The following is an 18476-nucleotide window of genomic DNA, read 5'->3' as shown; positions in this document are numbered from 1 at the left end:
CATTTCCACAAAAGTCCTAGTAGTAACGGTGGAAATAACAATCTTTAACTACTGTGAACAAGTCAATGAGTCAGAGCATCTTCACATATGTTTATTGAGGGGAAACAAATTCCACTCCACCTGTCAAAACCTGGATGATATCCTGAATTTCACAATATATGGTATCCCTGGGCCCTACACTTAAATGTAGTGATATTTACATAGGATGTCACTCTGTTAATGTGTGGAGAAACAGCATTATTAGCTTCTTTTTCCCAAACAGTCCAGAAAGTCTCTGAGTATCTACCTTCATTTCTTCCCTGTCCCTCGCTGTAGTAGTAAGTGACACTAGGGAAGTCCCTGCATAGCTCATTTATAAAATAAGAAGAACATAATGTCACTTGTCCCATCTCGTTACTGTGAAGATTACATATAATAACGTGTACAGAACTATTTTTGAGCCATGAAACATTACACAGCTGTAAGACATTATTAGAAAAGAAGGAAAGTACGCTCGTGTATAACATGCCTTGAGCAGCCAGGTGTTTAATTTAAATCTTATGTTAATGATACGTGTATGTGTAAAAACACACATGCATACAGCTACCCCTGGGACAAAATGAACCTGTATATATACTGGTGGGAAATTTGAATCACTTTACTGCATAATACTTCAAGAGCTAATGAATGCCACATTAGGAAAACTTCTCTATCTCTGTTGTTTGATGCAGAGCTACTGTGTTTTAAAAAGTAATTGTATCTACTATTTATTAAGTGTCAACTCAAAGACAGGCATTGGGTTAAGGTGTTGATACACACTGTGTGGTTTATTCATTGTAGCGCCACTCTAAGTAGGTATTATTATCTCTCCATTCCATATGAGTAAACCATGGCCCAAAAGAATTAAGAAATGCCCCCAAGGTCACACTGCTGGCAAATGACAAAGGCAAAATCTGCATTCAGGTCTGCCTGTTTACAAAGCTTGGCTTACCAAGTCAAATCCTATTCATCTGAAATTTGCATTGATTCAAGTATAGCATATGTTATGCTTCTCTGAGAGTGAATTCAAATGAATTCACTTTACCCTTTGTAAAATGTTCAAATGATCAAAAATGTGCAAGTTTTTCAGAATAATAAGGGGTTTAAAACATTTTTTTACACACATCTTTAGAGGGTTTACAATTGCTGGGTCAGGTAATGCATGGTATCTCATAACTTAGATTGCTGAGTTATGAATGGGGTTAATGACCATGAGTTTTACTTACTGATCCCCACAGTTCACTAGAGACCTCGCAAGAGTGCTCCTACTGTGTGCATACCACTTCTCCTGTGGTAGAGCTACATGAAGGTACAGGAGAAGGTTTAACAAAGAAGCAAAAGATATCCCTCAGGAAGTCTACAATCTACCCTTTTGAAAAGAAACCAGCAAACACGAAGCAGCCAAAGAGTCAAATTAATCTTAAAATACATTAGCAATACTTAGAAGTAATAAAACCAAATCAAAATTTCTTCAAAGGATTAAGTCTCTCAGCCTTTAACTCAGTCTGACCTGCTTCCCCCACATGCCAATTAGAGTTCAAAGAAAAGATTCATACACTTCATTTACAGATCTATTGAACCCTGGGCACAAGTGATAAATCCTTAATAAGTCAGAAAGATAGCTATATTTATTCTTAAAATTAACTAATTTGCACACAGAGGTTAAGTGATTTGCCTAAAGACAATTCACTGGAATGTCTGATAAAACTCCATAACTAATTCCATTTCACATTTTACATCGCTGACCTGTTTTCTTATTTTAAGGTAACTGTGTAGAAATGCTAACATGTGTCAGCAAGATTATAGAAAAGATTCTGACACCAAACAAGTTCACCTCTTCACAAAGAGACAAACAACAAACAAAAATTTTTACTAAAACATCTAGGGAATCTCATGAAGAGCAAAGAGTGCCCCAAACATCACTTGGAATAGAAGACATGACTGAACTTTGCAGGGAGAACTTTCCTTCTTTTCTCTGTGCTCTAAAAGCAGACATACATTTATTTAGCAGTCGCTTTCATGAACACAGCAGCAAAAAGTAAATATACCTAATGACCAAACTGGTTGGCAGACTCTAGTGTCTACACTCAACTCTTCATTTAGGTGATTTTTATGAATGTATTTAAACACACACACATGTTTTGGTTTTTTAACAATGAACTCCCTGAGACTATCCACAGAACATGTGGCAAGCTACTTTTAGCTACTGGGAAATAAAATGCTTCAAGTTTTCAAAAATAAAAATATTTCAAGAATAAAGGAATTTGGCAATAAGCATTTTTGAAGAGACTAATGCTAGAATGATCATCGAAGGTGAGAAAATTCTGAAGGTGATTATTCAAAGCATACTATTAAATAACCATAATTTTATTACACATAAATTTTATTTTAAAAATGCTGGGATTAGCGTCACTGATTAGACAGCAAATACCAATCATATGCTACAACTGGTGTTGATACAGAAAATGGAAGACCAACGGTCCAAGCAGGACTTATGTTCGGTTTTTCTACTTTGATTTAAGCTATTTCAAGGACTCCATGGTTTCCTGGGTCAGTTCATGGTATTTTAGCGTTTTTGTAGCCAAAATAATGAGAACAGAATCATTTCGACAAATTCCTTATGTTTAGTATTAGATTCCATTGTAATTTTGCTGGATCTAAACCTATCTTTGAGAACCCAAATGACACAAAACTTTGGGGATAGAAATTAGCATAATTGAAATAATTCAATTTTTGGTAATTATAATTCTCACTTAAACCTAAATTAAATATGCCAAACTATAATTACGTTCAAATTTGCATCATGAAAATTATCCCCATTTTGCTCATGGCATCTTAAAATATCTAATAAGGGATCTTAAACTCTTAAGTTTGAGTCAAGAGGCCTTATTTTCACAGCCTTTGGGAAGAGACTTATTATGTATTAAGCACAGTTATACAGCCTCTTGGGAATGGGAGGATGGGTCTATTATTCTTTGTGATATGATGTGCAGGATTTGTACTATAATCTTTGGGTACCTCTAAGTTAAATTGCCATTAATGAGCACTGAGTGCCACAGCAGACAGTAAAAGATTAATGCTTTCATTGGAGAGAAACTTTAAGCAAAGCAGGTCATGCTTTAGGACACTGGTAATGGGAATCAAAGACACAGTAACAGCTGTAATACTTTAAAACTGGGCACTTCAAAATAAGTATGGCTTTGCTACCCATCTTTAGGTGACTGAAGATGAGCGACAACATCAAGGCAACGAGAACTTACTTTTTAGTGCTGCAAACAGCTCATTGATTCCTAAGAATCCCATGATCAAATTATTATTATTAGTTATTTGGGATGTAAAAAAAAAAATCCCTAAAATACTACTCACTGGAAGCTAACTAACCTTTCTACTACTGGACTTCATTAAATTAACCAGTTGATGTGGTTAAATTTGCAAGGTGGTTTATTTATCTTCATCTTTGGGACAGTGGGTGGATGTAATCTGGGAATATATTGGCCAAGAAATAGATGAGTCTGGATGTGCAGGGCTGGCACACTGTCAAAGCACACGATGAGTTTCTTACAAAAAAAAACATATGAATATATCACCAGTTGAGTAAAATATTCACATTAATACAGGAATAAGGCAGAAGAACCCTGGCTGACATCCCATCTGTTCTTACGAATTAAATTTAGAAATCATATGTAATATAGACATTTCTGTCTGAATATCATAAAACCCTGACACATCTAGGCTTTCATTAGAAAGCTCCACGATGTGACTTGAATAACAATCTGTCTTAGCTAATTAGTATTTTCAGTTTAGCATATTCACTTCCAGACATATTGCTGTTTGCACATGGTAATTTAGGTAAACAGATACCATCCACAGCTGCATCAATTAACACTGCTAATCAAAACTGAATTCAGGTAATTAGGCACATTTATGCAAAAAATGTGTAATTTTGGAGAAAAGCTAGATTCTTCAGTAATATGTCAATAAGTAAAAAAATCTCCTTTTGCTTATGAAGATGAAGAATGAGGGGAAAGAAATCATCATTAATATATACATCATGCAGACAGAGTAAAAATCCCTAAATTAAATCTCAAACTTTAATCGGTCTGTATTTTCAGAAATTGGATATTTTTCATAAATGTTTCTCTCAATGTTTCCACATAGTGAAGTTGATTCACATCTGCCTAAGGATTTAATCATCATTAAGCAGGACTCAAATGGTTAATGAATTCTCAAGTATTTATATATTTAGAAGAGATGTTGGTCAAACTTGCTCTTCCATCTTGCTTAGTCTTTCTTAGGGAAACATGCTCTCAGTAGATCTCCTTTTCTTACACACTTTACTGTTCTCTGCTACAAAGGACTTTCATTTGCCATTAAAATCACAATAGAAATTTCTAATTTTCCTGCAAATACTCTCCCATCTCTCCCCTATTCTACACAATGCCCTCTAGTTGCCAGTTGCCTTTTCATTCATTTTCAAAACGAATATTGCGAATCATTTTCTTGTTTTCCTAAAAAAAGAAACCTATCTGGTAATTTTGATTAGATATTCTAGTCAGTTCAGAAAAACTAGTTTAGCTGTTGATAAGTTATCAGTAACCAGTAACTAAAAATGCAGGGTGGGAGGAAATTAGGCTTAGAGTTAAAGCTAAAGAAAAGGAAACAATTGGGTCATTTTCAAAAGCATTCTACAGTAGGTATGGGAATCTATCTATCATCTCAATTTCTCCTTTCTCTTTTCTGACTTTGAAACTTAGATTTATTTCTTAGTGCAAACCCCAGGACTTTATAATGAAATATTGAGTTCAGTGTCCCTAATTTTATTTTAATGGTAATAGTCACAATTCAGTTTAACAAACATTTCCTTGATACCTTCCATGTTTCAGGCACTCTCCTAGGCCCTTGTGGACAGATACAGGATGGCTTTAGATTCACAGACCAAAAGAATCAACTTTTTAAAAGTGGACCAAGACTCCAACTGAAAATTGATCTGTCAATTCCAAACTTTTGGAACTTCTTATCCTAATTTTGCAAAGGTTTACTTTTTGTCTAACCCCTACTAATTCTTTTGTTCTCATAATAGATCAGGAAATGAGAACCAAAATTGTTTTTGCCAAATAGCATGTTATCTTTCTCTCATATTGCAGTAACTTCATATAACCTGTATTTTTGTGTATATATATTTATCAACAAGATTTTTCCCACATATTTCCTTAAACTCATTTGGCATAAGCAACTGGATAATTCCCAATGGAATAGAAATATAACAGACCCCTGTGCTTATATCCAGTTTCAAGAGCAGGCATCATCAAACATGGTGGCACATTTATCAATGGTTGTTAAACTGCTCAACCAATGAAAATGTGTGAGACAAGTCAGGGATACCTCTGACTTTGACTCAAACAGAATTATTTATGAATTTCAAATGAAAGATATGCTAAATACTTACATTTTTAAAGATTAAAAAAAAAAAGCCTAATGGCTGACTTCCAATGAACTAAATAATATTTGGGGAGGGCAATTTTTAGTGTCTCTGAAATAAGTGAAGTTCATTGCATGGATGTGCCAGTGAATAATCTGTCATTCTAAAGCACTTTTGTTCCTTAGGAGTGAATCAAGGGAGAGCCAATTCTTCCCTTGTATGTAGTTCCTGCAATTTAGTAAATTCCTTTGTGTGAGGAAAGAGTTTATATTAATCTAAAACCCCTGTGCTCACAGGCACCCAAAATTTTAGCAACGTGGAAAACAGATATGGCAACACTAGCTCTGATGAAGAAGGCCTTGAAATATGGCACCAGCTCCCAACCCAGTCAAATCACTCTCCACCCTCAGTCTCAGTTTCTGGTTCATAAAACATGGCTCATGGACCCACCTCACTGTGTTGTAGGGAATACCTGGTACATAGAAGGTGCCCAAATCATTCTTGTCAAAACCCAATGCAGATTAGTCAGTTATAGGTCCAGAAATACTAATGCTAAACTCAGATTAGTCAAAGTTATTTCATCAAGCAGTTCTCCATATTCCACAGTAATATGTAGAGGTGGTGCTAATATAAGTAGCATGGAATACATCAATAGGCCACATGCCACTTCATTAGGTTGCCTTCCAATTCACCTGAAAACTAATTCTATGGAGCTTTCACAATTACCTGGAAAGTTAGCATCAGGGCATTTATTGTGTTTAGAGTATCTTTATTATTTTGTCAAACAAATTCCTAGAAAAAAATTCACTTGACCAATATTAACCAAATACTTTTATTCTAGAAGTACTGTCTGTTGAGGAGAGTAACATTTTGAAAAATTCAGACAACTTCTTGACCATTAGTGATTTTAAAAACCTTGAAAATCCTTGCATTTGCCACTTATCTCTGTTTGGCACCACAAAATGGCTCATAGTACATCTAGTCTTAATTTTTGTGGAATTAAATTGTTGATTCACAAACCACACAATATGCAATGAATAAAATGACACCACTGGTCACTCTCTGACCAGTCTATTTTTTTAAACGCAAGGACTCTCACTAAAATATGTGGCCCAAGAAAATACCAAATGGATTAATTTTGCTTGTTAATGGTAAAGAATGTTATTCCAGCCATAAGAGAAAATGTCAGGTCTGGGACTGGGTGGATTAGAGGGGAACAGATTGCCAGAGACAAAGGCAACAAAGAAATAAAAATGTCTTCTAAATACACTGAAGCAAAACAAATGATTGGATTTGGGATTTAACAAAATCTAATCTTATTTGCCTCTGCTCTTTCAGCACGTCTTTTCTCTATGCTAAGACAATATGAATCTCACCCTCTCAAGCCATGATTTTCTTTTATGGGAGAGATTGCTGGTAACTAATGGCATTGCATAGAAGATATTATCAGTAGGTTGGCATATTCGTTTTTTTATGCTTAGAGGATGTTGTATTTACAATAAATTTTAATGCTCCCGATTATTTTCATTCAGCTCTGGTAAGAGGTAAAATGAGAATAATCAAATTAGAGGAGATTATTGAATTACAGCTGAAGAATGAATAGTGCTTATTTTAGAGATTTAGTTTAGCAGTAGTGTTTGGGTTTTTTTTTTTTTTTTTTCTTTCTTTCTTTTTGGCGAAGTGTCTCTAACAAGAAAACAAGTATTATCATGGAACAACTGGATTTTTTTTTTAAGTTGGACATTTAATGTACCTAAACTAAAGCTGATAATCTACACTTTATCAGGCAAGGTACAGGACAACATATTTGTTTACAGCTTATGGTTGAATACTAGCCCCATGATTAAGAATTAGGAAATTATCTTTATAGCAGACAGATCTTAGTCAAACAGATTATTAATCTATGCTGCAAGGTATCATCCAGCTCTTTAGAGGATGCCAGAGTCACTTTGCCAGCTGAATTCTCTCTCACTCTATCACAGGATTTTCATCTTTGACTTCCTCATAGGCCTGGAGTAGAAGCCTATCTTTCAGAAAAAAATTGTTAAAAAAGGTACATGAAAAGCTTGTGCAAAAATAAACCAAAGCACCTCAGGCTTCTTAATTTTTACACTATAATATTTGGGACTTTTGTACCTTGACATGTTCAGAGTAAATGCTTTGATGAAAAGAGAGAGAAGTAAATTACATATAGAATGAAGAGAACTCATATTATCATTTTAATAATCCACAGACACATAAAAGGAAGATGTGTTCATTATGTGATGGGACTTAAAAAAGACCACCGACCTTGTAATAAAAAAATTTAACACGATATGAAAAAATGGAAACAGTTTTTTGAAGTGATGTGAATATGCAACTTTTCACAAGGGCATCTTGAAAAATTTAACAAAGAAAAATAAAACCCAACCATTATGTGACTTTGTAAATAACGAGAGCTTGCTCCTCTTATAATATTTTTGGACTTCATATAAGATGCTGAATATATTTATAGACTCTCAGAGATTACAGGCAATGAAATTCTAAATGTTGGAAATAATCAACTTTTACAAACAGCTTCATAAGCAACCGTACCACAAAGCCCCCATTTTCAGGAGACATCATACAGATTTAACACGGATATAATATGCAGTTTAGGTGGCTGCCAGTGGATTAGAATAAAGATGTCACTGTTATTTATTTCTAACCTCTTCAGGATATTTCTAGATTGGTTTTTCTATTGAGAGCACGCATTTTCAGTGTGTGGAGATTGCCTTCAGGCTCCCTGCTTTTTGCGAGGTGGTGGTTTTGATGTTTTGATGGGGGGAGGAATGCCTGAGACTCTTCCACGTGCTCCCAATTATCTACACATTATCCCATGTTTCCTGCCACTGGGATGCTCTCTCCAGAGCTATGATCTTTCCAAAGCATCATCCCATTCAGATGTGCAAAAATGAAAATTAAAATAGGAGGGTTTTTTATTATTATTATTTGAATGACATACGACCTGCTTAATGTTTGCATTTAAATTGGCCAGAATAATTCAGCTCTGGCTTTTAATTTCAGAAGGGTTAATCACCCTAACAAAGGTCAATCAAACTTTAATCTTCAATAAAATTGCTACAGCCCCAATCACCTGCAGGACATTTATTATATTCCTATTTCCATGCGAAAGAATGCACTGCTTTCATTATGCATCACTAATCTTCTAACTCTTTACATTAGCACATTTTACCAAAAATATTAATTCCTTTGAAACTCTGACAAGAGTTCATTTCTACACATCTCAGGAGATAATCCTGTTTAAAAGAACGGGTGCATCAGCTGTGAACCACTTTCCTGGCTCTTTCTAATCCTCATAGACCTTCGCTGCTCCAACTGAGTTCTTACAATAGGAAATCTCAATGACACAAAATGTTATGGAGGTTTAGGTTAAAACAACATTATATCATTTTAGGAACTTAATCCCCCCTATTGTCTGTGATTATGCCATTCATCTCCTTGTTTCTATCCATAATGTTTACGGTGTTCAAAAGTTATTGATTTGGAGGAAGCAAATGTTAACCATATTTGAATAGCAGCAGAAAGACTTAAATTCATTAATTTGTTCACTCGATAAATATATATTGAGTGCCTATTATGTACCACTTACCAGGAGGGGAGAAATGCAAAGTCAAATGAAAAAAAAAAGAGAGTCTCTCTCATGAGAATAACACTCTCTTCTGAAAATAACATCCAGAATATAACAAAATAATATCTTAAGCCTTCACATTCAGCTTTTCTTATCAATGTCATTAAATTTTAGGGAAGATTGGAAATGTGTTGAGTCAAATTTTAACCAAAATTTCAACAGACAGTATTTTTCTATTATTTGGACACTTAAAGGGTTTAAAATTCACGATCCCATAAATGGCCCATTTTTAAAATTTGAGAACATGAAATTTGATTCTTATATTTATGAATATATTCAGAGTATCTAGTCTCCCATGAGTAGGAATAAAGCCATGAGAAAGTTTAAATAGGCATTAAAAATATGCATTGTTATGTATTACCTTGTTTCCAAATATTATTTCATTATGTTTAAAAACTGCTATTAACACACACAACGAATGGCATGGGTAAAAATAAATAAATAAATAAAACATTGCTTTATTTATGCCATGATATAGTGATCTGCATGACCGCAGAGGGAAAGTAAAAAACCTCAGTGTAAGTCCCAATTATACTGCAAATCAATTGCTTTGGTATTCCAGCAGTGGTGTGACACAGCATAAACAGCCCAAACTCTACCTTCTGCATATTTTTTTTTGAGAAACCTTCCTCTCTATGTCTTTGTACTCAGAGGAAGCACACAGGCATATATATATACACAGAGGCACATGCTCCTCCTCATCAATATTCAAGTTCATTAATTAGCAATATGTGATGGCTGTAATTTGGGAAACTCCCCAGAGCCTGAATATTCAATCAAGCAAAGCAAATCACAGTGAAAAGAAAATACAGGTATGACAGTCAATGGCCAGACTGGCATTGAGGAATAGCACATAATTTTAAGACATGCTAGTCTTTCTAAATGTTAAAAAAAAAAAAAAAAACCCAATTACTTTGACGAAAGTCAAGACCCCAGCCTTCCTTCCCCCTGCTTTGAGCATTTCTTAAAACTGAAATAGAACCTCTACATCTTCTATAGCTATACATGCTTTTTTCACTCCCATAACGAGGTTGACACAATAGAATAAAGTAGAGAAATGGCTTTTATTGTTGAGAGAAATAAATCCAATGTTACACGATATAAAATGTTCAATTGATATTTGTTAACAGTTATTCTGAAAACTGATGAAGATTAGATACAATGACAGTCAAAACATTGCTTTATATTTCTATTCTGTATCAAAAGCCATTTTATTATATTTCTGAATTTCCAGATTTGGAAAAAAAAACAAACAAAGCTTTCAGAGAATATGCTGTAAATGCTCAAGATGCATATGGATCTTTTTAGGAATCATTTTCATCACAAAAGAAAAAATAAAAACGAACCCACAAGCCACCGAACAAAAACCTTAATAAGAAAGCTCAGGTGTGGAATTATGAAAACAAAACAAAACAACCCACAACAAACATACCTTTGGCTGAACAAGTTCACAATTTCTTGTCTTGCTTATACAGCTTTGCCATTCCACCTTGAGCAAAAGTCAACTCCGTGTCCCTTGTGATCTTTGTGACAATGCCATCATATCACTGGCAAATTTTTCGATTAAACTTTGCAGATGTAGTAGCAACTTTGTTAATTATGATATTAGCCAGCTGGCGGGTACAATCAGTCAACCGCTGTAAGAAAGCCAGACAAAGAGACATCTAATCATTGCAACCAGAGCAGATAAATTTTGTTCCTTTCTCATACGTGTCACAGATTCTATCCCTTCTGACCCTCTCCTCAGCCATCGACTGTCAAATTTAGATTCTGCGAGCTCCCAGCTTCCCTTTATCCCTGCCTTAGATCTGAAACTCCTGGTTATCAGGAAGACACGCGTCACCAGCTGTCTCCGAGCAGGAAAGCAATCAGGTGAATACTACTTATTATCTTGCATTGCTTTCTGAGGAGTGACAAGATTGATTTGGGACCTAGAATACATTCAGATCTCAGACATGTAGTTCCTAGGGTTTTGAGTTCAAACAGTAGGGTATGTGTAAAGTTGCAACAGAGAGTAGTACTTCAACCCCAGTGTTAAGGATATGGGATATTAGAAATTGAAAGAGAATGAAAAAAAATCTATCAGAATTCTTTTTTCAGATGCCTTTGTATTTTCTTTTCCACATCAAGGTTACCTTGGTAATAATGTCTATGGACAGACTGCCACCCAGCAGAGCCAGCTTCATGCCTCAGTAACTTTAAGTCGACCCACAGAAACAGGATTCTGACATTATGAAGTTGTCTCCACCCATCTCCTTTTCATCAAGAAGAGTACTCTATAAATTCCCATTCCTGGAACTTATCCTCACATAGAAGTTGATATCAAATGTATAGAGAATAACGTGACAAACTGATTTGGGCATGGCAGCCAAGAGTAACTTATACCACTTTAGACAAAGAGACAGATGTCTTTACATCCTAATATAAATTTTTCCTTCAAAAAAATCAGTCTACTCAAACCATATAGAACTGTGATTGGTAGATATACACACATATACGTTCATGAATTTACTGAAATTGAAACGCATATTGGTAACACACATACTAACATTCCCATAAAATGACATTATAATATCTTTTTAAAGTGAAACATTCAGTTGGCCAGTGAAGAGTTTGATCTGCATGGTTAGCCATTAAACCAATGTAATATTTACTAAACGATTATTTTTCCCCAATGAAATGTTTCAACATCAGTGAAGTAATAACACTTATGCTGCAGACTTTTAAAAAGAATAATATATAACATGATGACAAAATTATATTCATCAACAAATTAGTAGGTCTTTCGGGGATGGAAGAATTTAGTGAAAAGTTAAAATGCAATTTGAATTACATTTTAAATAGGAATCCTATATATTTGGCTTCCAAAAGGGACCAAACAGTTCTCTACCTGTGAAAATTGCAGGTACAGTACACTATTTTAATAAATCATGGTATGTATCCTAAATTTACATTTTATTTTCACATGAGGATGTTCCTGTAATGGAAGGTCCAAAGTCCCTGCACTTGGTTTATTTAGCATGAAGTGCTGAAAAGATAAATGTATTTAGATGCAATCTAAGCTATATACAACAGGGATAAGATGATGTAGGGATCCCCAAAACTACAGAGCAAGATACTTTCATTCCAGGAAGATAAAAGGGTTCCTTAAATCCTATCAACAGAGATGAGAGGGGAAACATATGCTTCCAGAAATTCTCAGACATTTTATCTATGTATATGTCTTTCTGAAAATAAAATATTCTCTATCCTTGGTGTCTGGGGCTGCGTTTAAGAAATATGTCAGGATCCATGAAAGCAAAAGAACAAAGGACTCAAAAATGTTAGAGGTTGAGGGTGTCGTGTGGCATAGTCTCAAGGACAACAACAACAACAAAAATCTTAGACCTGACTTTTAGTGATACTCTGTTAGGAAAGGATCTGGGCTGTCACCTTCATCATTACAGACTTGGTGACCACCATGTGGCCTGGCACTTGGTAGCTTCTCAAGAAGTGCACACTGATGGAGAATGAATACTTTTTTTGCACACATCAGCCTCCCCAAGGCCCAATTTACCCATTTTAAACTTAATGCCAAAAAAAAAAAAAAAAAAATCACTCTTTAGGCCTCATGTTGGTCACTATATATCAATTATCATATATTCATTCAAAATTGTATCTTTAAAATAACAAAAAAACAATTCAGACCTGCAAAGAGTTCGAGATATAATTTTTCTTAAGATTCCAAAATAAATGTTTCAATGTTGTTCACTATTTGCTCCTGTGAAAACAAGTCTAACTCAGAAAGTTCCAATGAGTCAAAAGCTTTTTATTCTTTGACTGAAAGACTTTTTCCCAGGAAATTCAAAGAAGATAAAATATACCACTTATGTAGAGTTTTTCATCGCTGTTGTATCTGTAAGAGAAAATGAAAACAATCTAATATTCCCAAAGAGGAAAATTATTAAATAAATTACAGCAATTACTTGTAGGCAGTCATTACATGAGAATGGGGATGGCTGAGAAAATTAACTTCTTATGACTATAGTGAATGAAAAAAGCAGAATAGGGATTGTTTATATACTGATAACTGAGTACATCTGGACAGAGACTGGAAGGAAAAATGCCCAAAGAGGAAATATGTTCTATGGGACTAGAAAGTGTTCTCTTCTTGCATAGCCGCTTGCTTTGACAGCATTAAAGTTGTTAATCTCAAAAAGTCTGAAAAAGAGCCCCCATCTGTAAAATGGGAACAACAAGAATAATAGCCTCCTGATAGAGCTTTGGTATTCACTCAGATAACGCATATAAAACCTTTTGCATCTTTCCTGCGGTGAGCACTCACTACATATCATAGTATCTTTACTATGAGCCCCACATAAGTGGTCCTCACACATTGATCTATACAACATCTTTTATTTTTGTCTATGAAACATCACCAAAGAGTCGCTGAATTAAACGGCACAATCTAAAACACGGAAAACTAGCACAGAAATATGGCCTAGGTGATAAAACTGATTTATAAAATCATAACAACGGTAATAATTTCAGATGTACAACACGTGGATTTGAGAATTCTATATGTTACTCAGTTCTCACCCTGAGCACAGTCACCATCGGTCACCACACAAGCAAATATGACACTGTATGGCAAATACACGTCAATGAAAACCTAATGGCAATAATAATAATAACAGATAAACATGACTTCAGTTACAAATTATACTTTGTATTAGACTTACAAGACCTCTCTTATTTTAGAAGACCTCCGTGTCCCAGTTCTGACTTGGGACACGCCAGGCAAGCAGCAGCCCTGCTGGGAATAGTGGAGTGGAAACAGGAGAAACGGACCCGGAGGAGTTTCATGCTCTTCCTTCTATTTTCCAACATGGTACCTGCTGATCTCTGCTCCCTGTGGGCACAAATTCTGACTATTTCTGCTCCCTATGGGCACAAATTCTGACTCGGAGCAGCATTGCCTAAGCTGCTCTTTCTCTAGGGATGACAGGGCCACACCTCACAACAGGTTATTCTATAAATGCAATGCACAGGTGTGGACTTTTGTGCAGATGGAAACAGTGAGAACAAGGCAATCTAGACTTGGAAAGGCCCTCTCTGCAGAGAAGTGTAGATAAGTATTCACCACGGATCCACACGGACCAGTAAATCCTACTTATGCTTTTATCCATGTACCACCAACCAGCTTCTGTTGGCCCTCACAACATGCCTTCTGGTCACTTGAATGTGTTTAATTAAATCTCACACACATGTTTGTTTTATTTCTGCTTCTGGCCCGCTGGATGTAGAACCAAATGCCTACTTCTCCTCTCTATTGCACCGTGGTGTCACGGGGCAGAGAGCCTGCTTCCATTCCATTCCTGGCCCCTCACTTACCAGCTCTGGGACTTTGGGCAAGTTACCAAATTTCATTAAGACTGTTTAGGGATCCCTGGGTGGCTCAGCGGTTTGGCGCCTGCCTTTGGCCCAGGGCATGATCTTGGAGACCTGGGATCGAGTCCCATGTCAGGCTCCCTGCATGGAGCCTGCTTTTCCCTCTGCCTGTGTCTCTGCCTCTCTCTCTCCCTTTCATGAATAAATAAATTTTTAAAATCTTAAAAAAAAAAAAACTGTTTAAAACAGTAACACCACCTTGTAACACTGTTGTGAAGATTAAATTATACATCAATGGCTCAGCACACAGTAGGCATTCGATAAAGGCTCTGCCATTGCTGAAGTAGCAGGGGAATCACTGGGAAGCAACAGAATTCTGCCATAGGAGTAAGAGACCCGCAATCAAGCTTCTTGGGTAAATTTAGATCCTGGTTTTCTCACTTCAATGACTAAAACCAACAATGAAATAATAATAGTAATAATAACTTCCCCATTAGAGTTGTAAAACTTAAATGACTACTGCAAAGTACTTACCACATAGTAAATAATGTTTGCAAATATTATTATTATTCTGCCTACTGTGCTAATTGGTTATTTCTTCCCTATTGCTTAACTATTGTCTAGTAAGAACAAATAAGGACTTTGAATGTGACAACCTCACGATACATATATTCACAGAGGTCCATATTCATACTGCACCACTATTTGCAAAAGCAAAAGCCTGCAAATGATCCAAAAGTCATCAAAGGTAAGCGGTTAAAGAAGGTTATATTCATACTGTGGAATGCCAGGCAGCCATTAAAATGAATGAAAAAGTACTGATATGAAATTATTTCTAAGATCCATCTTAAGAGAAGGAAGAATGGTGCAGCAAGGTGTACCATATGTTACCTTTTTATTTAATAGAAGTTTGTACATGATGTTTGTATATTTAGAGAATCTCCGAAAAGATATACAAGAAATCACTAACAGTGGTTGCTTCAGTAGGGAACATGGGGCTTGTAGGACAGGAACAGAACTCTCCATCGTACAAATCTTCCTCGATTTACCATGGCTTTATGTCTTGATAAACCCATCAAAAACCGAAAATATCACAAGTCAGAAATGCATCTAATACACTTCGACTACCAAATATCATAGCCTAGCCTCACCTACCTTAAACATGTGCCAAACACTTACATTAGCCTATTGTGGGGCAAAATCATCCAATACAAAGCCTATTTTATAATTAAGTGTTGAGTATCTCTTGTGATTTTCTGGATACTGTACAGAAAGTGAAAAATGGGATGGATGTATAGATACAGAAATGTTAAGAGTCATAAGCTTATGGGGGGTTCACCCTCAGTGGCTGACTCAGAGCCTGGAGGTCAAGAGTCAACATCTACCCACTGAGCCAGCCAGGCGCCCCCACAATGTTGGTTGTTTGCATCATAACAGGACCTTTTCCTTTCAATTCTCATTTCAATGCTATTTCAGTAGCATTTGTTGCCTGCGTGAATTTTCTTCACCCAATAAATGCCAAAATGTTGATTTTTTCCAGCAGTCTCTCCTATCTCAAAGTATGTCTTCCTCATAAAGGATTTAACCCAGTATATGAGATACAAACTGTATTCCTACATTCTGGATGATTCTAGAAATCATTTCAAGTAAAGTGTCCTCTTCATGTGACAAATGGACAAATGTTTGTCTTCAGACAGGCACTTGGCTCTCAAGGCTAGGTTCTCTAGTTGCCAGCAGAAATGCCCAGAGCTGAGGGTGTCCAATGGGGCATAAGATGCAACTCCTGGCATATAGTCAATTCCACACTGATAACCTGAAAGTTTGGTATGGGCTTCCAACTAAGACTCCTCTTGTCTTTTCAAATATGCAGATTTGAGAACTCACTGGTAATTATAAATGTTATCGAAACATATATCAATTGATAACTTTTTAAAAATATTTTATTTATGTATTTGATGAAGAGAGAAAGAACACAAGCAGGGGGAATGACAGGCAGAGGAAGAGGGAGAAGCAGACTCCCCGCTGAGCAAGGAGCCCAGGACCCTGGGATCAGGACCTGAGCTGAAGGCCAACGCTTAACCAACTGAGCCACCCAGACTACCAGTTGATAATTTTCACAGAGATTGTTCATGCGTCATGTTGCCACCTTATATGGGATGGTCTTTCCTACTTTTAAAAGGTGCATCTGCCAATCACAGATGTCAGCCATCAGAATGCCTGGATTTACAACAGCTTCAGACAACCTGTGGCCTCTGTTGCTTCTCTAGAAAAAACAGTATCGAACCCATAGTGAAAAGATGATGGTTAAAGGGGTTAGCTGATGTACAAGACACAATGGCCAGTGCTTGGGAGCACTTAATACCAGGTGTTCTCATCAGTAGCAACATCATTGTCATCATCACTAATTTTAAACACCATTAGATGGTCAATTGCTGCAGTAGGATATGGAAAACTGCTGTTCTTTCCACTTGCTAATTTTTCTTTTCCAGAGTAAATGCTATTCATGAAATGAACACAAGTTCATACAGCAACTGGTAATACTCATCCTCTATGCCAGTCCTTCTCAAACTTTTATGATCACGTAAATCACTTAGGGATCTTGTTGAAATGCAGATTTTGATTCTGTAGGTCTGCGTGGAGCCTGACATTCCACATTTCTGAACTCTGGAGGGATCCTGCCACTGCTGGCTTTGGGGTATCAAGGTTATGTAGACCCTGGACTTTACAGAGGGTAAGAATGACACGTTTGGTAATAAATGCAATGAATATTAAACAATATAAATATATATATATTTATCTATATATATATATTTATGTGTGCAACCAAGGAATACCTTTTTCTTCTCTCTTTCATGCTTATCTCTCTGCATTTACATTTCTCAGTCTTCAAGTAAAATGCAGGTGTGCAATGAAAGTACAACTCGTTTCCTTTCTATGTTGACTCCTGCTGCATACAAGGCAAAGGGAAAAAAAAACCAATTATATCATCCACAAAGGAAGGGGCACATTTATAAAATAAATTTTTAAGGGAAAAGGCAAAGATTTTAACCTTGAGATATTTGTTTTCTCATGCTTATGTCTCTGAATTTACATTTCTTAGTCTTCAAATAAAATGTAGGTGTGCAATAAAAGTACAACTACTTTCCTCTTGATGTTGACTCCTGCTGGATACAAGGGGAAAAATCAGTTATATCATTCATAAAGGAAGGGTCTCATTTACAAAAAAAAAAAAATTTTTAAGGGAAAAGAAAATGCCTCGAGGCATTTTTTTAAGTAGGCTCTACTCCCAGGGTAGAGCTCAACACAGGGCTTGAATTCATGACCCTGAGATCAACACCTGAGCTGGGATCAAGAGTTGGACACAAATTGACTGAGCTACCCAGATGCCCTTAACCCTTGAGATATTTTAAAAGAGTGATAACTATTATTTCCTTTCTTACCACAATCCAAGTCATTGTTTATACTCATTTTGTTTGACCCAACAACAAAATAAGGTATTAGCAAAATCTTTTTTCTGTGATATGTATGGTACTCTCGTGTAACTAAACATTTACGTCAGTTTTTTAGAACAAAGCCAAATGGTTTAATCAGTAAGAATATTGTACCCTCAGTAAGCTGATACTGCATAACTCTTAACAATTCTGGAAATATTTGCTAAGCTTTCATTATCATCTCTATTGCTATAAGTTAGTTCCCTTGAGGATAAATGGTGAAAAAACAATAAAATTTGAATATGGTAAAATAGGGACTCCTGGGTGGCTTGGCTTTGGATCAGGGAATGATCCTGAGGTCCTGGGATCCAGTCCTGCATCAGGCTTCCTACAGGGAGCCTGCTTCTCCCTCTGCCTGTGTCTCTGCCTCTCTCTCTCAATCTCTGTGTCTCTCATGAATAAATAAACTCTTTAAAAAATGAATATGGCAAAATAATACTCTGAATTCTAAAACGCAGCATCCAGACAAAAGCTAAGGAGTTATATGGTTCAACTCAGTTTTGTTTTT

General features: G+C 36.0%; 1 non-coding gene across 23 annotated transcripts in view; it reads right to left on the bottom strand.

The window, feature by feature from the left end:
* LOC102156315 overlaps positions 1 to 18476 on the bottom strand; it is a 232546-nt gene that overhangs the window by 146061 nt on the left and 68009 nt on the right. For 20 of the 23 annotated variants that reach the window (XR_005370647.1, XR_005370627.1, XR_005370626.1 and 17 more), the window contains 4 exons: positions 17527 to 17638; positions 17312 to 17421; positions 12795 to 13002; positions 10540 to 10744 (listed from right to left, as the gene is read on the bottom strand). This is a non-coding gene — a transcript (collagen alpha-2(I) chain-like). Of the gene's footprint in view, positions 1 to 10539; positions 10745 to 12794; positions 13003 to 17311; positions 17425 to 17526; positions 17642 to 18476 lie in introns of all 23 variants that reach the window. The other 3 variants (XR_005370645.1, XR_005370629.1, XR_005370636.1) reach the window with 3 other exon arrangements.

Source organism: Canis lupus, chromosome 15, assembly GCF_011100685.1.
Source record: "Canis lupus familiaris isolate Mischka breed German Shepherd chromosome 15, alternate assembly UU_Cfam_GSD_1.0, whole genome shotgun sequence".
Taxonomy (NCBI): Eukaryota; Metazoa; Chordata; class Mammalia; order Carnivora; family Canidae; genus Canis; species Canis lupus.
The sequence above is the reverse complement of the archived record's forward strand: the minus strand, read 5'-3'. Positions and strand labels throughout refer to the sequence as shown.